The sequence below is a fragment of the Vanacampus margaritifer genome, chromosome 1 (assembly GCF_051991255.1).
Source record: "Vanacampus margaritifer isolate UIUO_Vmar chromosome 1, RoL_Vmar_1.0, whole genome shotgun sequence".
NCBI lineage: Eukaryota > Metazoa > Chordata > Actinopteri > Syngnathiformes > Syngnathidae > Vanacampus > Vanacampus margaritifer.
Window position 1 is genome coordinate 31,372,611 of NC_135432.1, and position 4,629 is coordinate 31,377,239.

A 4,629-nucleotide genomic window follows, 5' to 3' on the forward strand; every position below is an offset into this window, starting at 1 on the left:
TCCCGCCCTCCCTCGCTCCCGCTCCCTCTCTCACTTTCTATCTCCCTGTCAGAGCATTCTCTCTCCCCAGCTCGCTTGATCTCACAACCCCTCCCCTCACCTCACTCTTCCCTTATTCCTGTACAAGTGTTCCCTGACACTTGCTACACCCCCCCCCCCCCCCCCCCCACCACCACCACCTGCAATGGAGTGTATAATTAGACAGAGCTCAGTGGTAATACAGTCAGGCTCATTGTGAGAGCTTTGGCATTGACGCTCATGTTTGGCGGACTGCCAGGTGGCTTGGCTCATTAACCTCCCTTTAGCAGAATGTAGAATGGACCGGCCCTGTGGCTCTTGCTATTTGTTGCAACACCTCAGCCTCTTAGTCTCATTGACCAATCCCAGGACAGGAGAGATGAAGGTAAAGGTGTGCCTGTAAGCAGCGCTGGACTGGCACAGAAAAAATGTCCCTGGCATTAAAGCACAATGACACATAAATATCTCATTCTTCACAATTGTAAATGCTGCTTTTTTGCTTTTTACTTTTTCCCCCTGCTTGTATTATGAATATGTTGAGCAAGGTTCTGGATGTGTATAAGTACATGTATTTTATTTCACCGACTGTGGATGGTATAATTACTTCTCAGACGTGTTGTTTGCTTGTTATGGTATGAAAATAGTGGATGTTTGACATTGAAAAATCAAATGTTCTACTGTAAAGACAGGTTCTTATCAAATTGCATTCAGACATGAATTCTGGCTACCACATAACTCTGCCACTGATCATTTCAGTTTGCTGTCTATGAAGCAAATGGATTAATGGGGTTCTCCCTCTTAAGTGTTGGCTGGTCTCTTGGGGGAAAATTGAGGAAAAAATAATAATTACATAGTACCGCATAAGCCCAAAAGACACCGGCCCATCGAGCATCTGCCCTTAATGCCAGATGGCCAGTCCAGCCCTGCCTCTTATGTGACAAGTTGCAGCAGGTGCAATGCACTGCCACTGTGTAGTCAGGTTTAGGATTGATCACAGTCATGACAGAGGTGGTGCTTCTTTTTCTTGGGCCAAATTGTCGGCCACCATATAGTAGCATGATGTGCTTCTCTTTCAAACAGAGAATAACTAAACATCATATTGTGAAACCAGGTTATACGAATGTCTTATGTAATAAAGTAATAAGTCATATGCCCTTCCCAATCCCCATTGCGCACGAACAATTCTTAATGTACTATTAAAAAAAAAAGCTTTATTGATTTAGATTTGTTTTACATGCCTTTACCTCATGTTCTATGATTAAATCCCATGTCTAATTGTTCAATTAATTAATAAGAGAAAATCAGCAAATGTCTGTGACCTTTGTCATCAGCGCTGGAAGTGAGTGGACAGTCCAGGTCAGGTCAGGTCACATGAGAAGCTTACAGGGCCAAGATTCCAGCTTCGGTTCAATTAGACTAGGGATGTACAACAATATGCACGTGGCAAGTGAAAAGTTACGTGATTTCACCAGTGTCTTGAAACAAGGAGATCAAAATTAGTATACCCCAGGGGTTAGTTCTGGGTCCCCAACTGTTGAATTTGTACATAAATGACCTAATTTATCTAAATTATTAAAACTAATATTGTTTGCAGATGACTCCAAATATACTCTCTAGTAGTGGCAATTATAACAAAGCCGTGAGTACAGTAAATACAGAACTCAATACAATTAAAAAGTGGATGGATCATAATAATACACACAGATGGTGTACAACTAGAAAATGTGAAGCAATAAAAATTCTTGGGTGTAATAATTGATAATAATTAGATCAGATACTTAAGAGATAACATTTCCAAAAGCCTCTCAATCATGAATAAAGCAAACAACTTCTAGATCATGATGCTTTGAGATTATTATACTCTCATATCTCACCTATTGTGTTGACGTAGGGGGAAACAATTATAAATATTCCATACATCCGATCCCTTATTTGAATTGCAAAAACATGTAGTAAGGGTCATACATGAGGCTCAATTTCGAGCACACACAAATAATTTGTTTAGTCAATCAAACCTAATTAAGATACATGACCTTGAGAAATATTATACCTTATTAATCTTATTTAAAGCCTTTAGTAACTCATTACCAAATAATGTACAACCGTTTTGTTTTGTTTTTTTTTAACTTAGAGAGTGTATTTATGGCATGAGAGGCTTTAGAAATTTTGCACTAACAACATTTCGAACTACCAGGAAGAGTTTTTGTGTGTCTGTTTGTGTATAAAACGGTGGACCAGTCTGGACTTACACCACAAGTAATGTCACAGCACCCATAGTTTTAAAGCATCTTACAAATATATCACAGTATCAGGAGGGCAGGGCTTACCTTTAATTGCTCAGTCATTTGCTCTTTCTTACCATTTTGTTTTTTTCATTACTTTGTTGGTATGTGCTTGATGATACTATACCGTGTTGTTATATATTATTTACATTGCCATTAATGGTATGTAACTATTGCTTAGACATAGTGTACCCTAAATTGTCAAAATTATTTGGATAGTAACTGTAAGTAATGCTTCAGTTTCCTTAACCTGTTATTTTCATTAGTAGGACTTGTATGGTTGTAACTTAAATATTAAGGAAGCGAAAATTGCATGAATGGCGTGCATAGTAAACGCAAGATGGGGGTGGGATTTAATAAGTGTTCTTCTTCCCACTCCTTTTTTGAGCAGCACATGTTGAGCTTGTCTTATTGCTACTGGTGTATGTCGTGATGGCTTCTTTGCAATGACCATATTTTTTTTCTGTTTGTTTCTCATAACGAGTTGTACCGTTTGGCTTCTTGGAAGATGAGACATTTGTTTTAGTCTGCTCAAAAACAAATCAAACCAATCAAATCAATATCATTGCCATGGTGACCACAGATCTGCTTTGGCTGGCTGTAATATTTGGTGGCTTAACCAGGTCACCTCTCAGTTTATACAAATGTCTTACATATTACACAGTATTACATTGTTTGGGGGGGATCAATATAAAACTACAACATTATTGCGTTCTTGTCACTGCATTGTTTAAAGTATGTACCAAGAGTTATCAGCTTATTCCCATATGTTTACCAAATCCACATGAATATCAATATTTTCACAAGCATCATTTTGTGAACATTTCTACTTGAGTGAGTTGGACTGGAAAGCAGGAAGGAGAATGTGATCAAACAAGAGAGTGGGAGGGTGTGACCACAGCACTCATCGTCAGATCACATGCCGTGTTGTTTGTGTGTGTGTGTGTATGTGCGCGTGTGAGTGAGTTCACATGCGTGCATGTGCTCTTGTGATGATTAGGCGCCTCATCGGACAAACGTTTTGGTATCATTTCCTCTCTCCTTCTTTCTCCAATTTTCACTTCTGCAATCACACTGCAACGCCCTAAGAAGTGGGAAAACGTCCTTGTCTACACATTTCGGCACATTTCTTAATTGAATACAAAATGAATGGACGCCAAAGCCAGAACAGTCACAAAATTAGCATTTTAGCAATTAGCCCAAAAATGTTGGGGTTCCGACCTTTTAGCTAAACAGTAAATTCTGTTGAGTACATTTGGCTCTATTTAGAGTTTGACCAAATAGACTCACCTTTAGAGTAATATATACACCTGGAAGTACGACGGTGAATTAGGGCCATGAATAAATATTTTTTTAGAGGGCGGGGGCAATATTCCGAAAAAAAAAAAAAAACGTGCAAATTTGCCACTTTATAAATTCGCAAATTTACAAGTTTTTTTATCGCGAAATTTGCGACTTTATCAAGTGGCAAATATGCGAGTTTATAAAGTGGCAAAATTGCTACTTTATAAAGTCGCAAATTTGCGACTTTGTATAATGTCAGATTTGCGAGAAAAAAACTCAAATACACGTAGCGTAGCTATAGTCTAATCATGTGAGGATTCGATGGTGGTTAATGGGACACTGTTTATAAAATGAAAAGGCAGAATGGAGACGGATTCATTCTTAAATTAAAACTTTACTCGTCGTTCACCGCAGCCAGAGCGACAACACTTCCTGATCCCGTGCCAGCTGACTAACACTATCCAATTAGATGCTAGCATACCACAGGCAAGTGATTGACGGAGAGCAGCAGATTGGACACATCAACTTAGATACTAGTACAAAAAAATAACCAAAATGTATGAATGTATAAATAATAATTCTGGAAATATAAATGTACAAGTCAATATATATTTTAAGGAATTAATTTAAATGCTTGATCGTCCCAGTGTGGACCTTTGCAAAGCAAGGCGTCTTTGTTGCTGGCCAGTGGCCGTACACAACGGTTCAAAGAGCGAATGCTTAACCTGATATGGCTAATCTCTGCAAAAAAATAAAATAAAAATACTCAAGGGTTGAGGAACAAACTCACGACCTTCATCTTGGGAGATTGCCACACCACCACCTGTGCTATGCCCCTCCTACTGCTAGCTTATAGCCAAGAGGAGACCAAAAAACATTGGTTTTGGTCTTGGAGTTACGAAGATTTCAGCTGACACGAGCGATATACTAGCACAAAGCAGGAGGGGCTTGGCTCAGGGAATAGCTGAAGGTCGTTAATTTGTTCCTCAACCCTTGAGTGACTTTTATTTTATTTGTTCAATTCTTTATTTTATACTATCTTTCA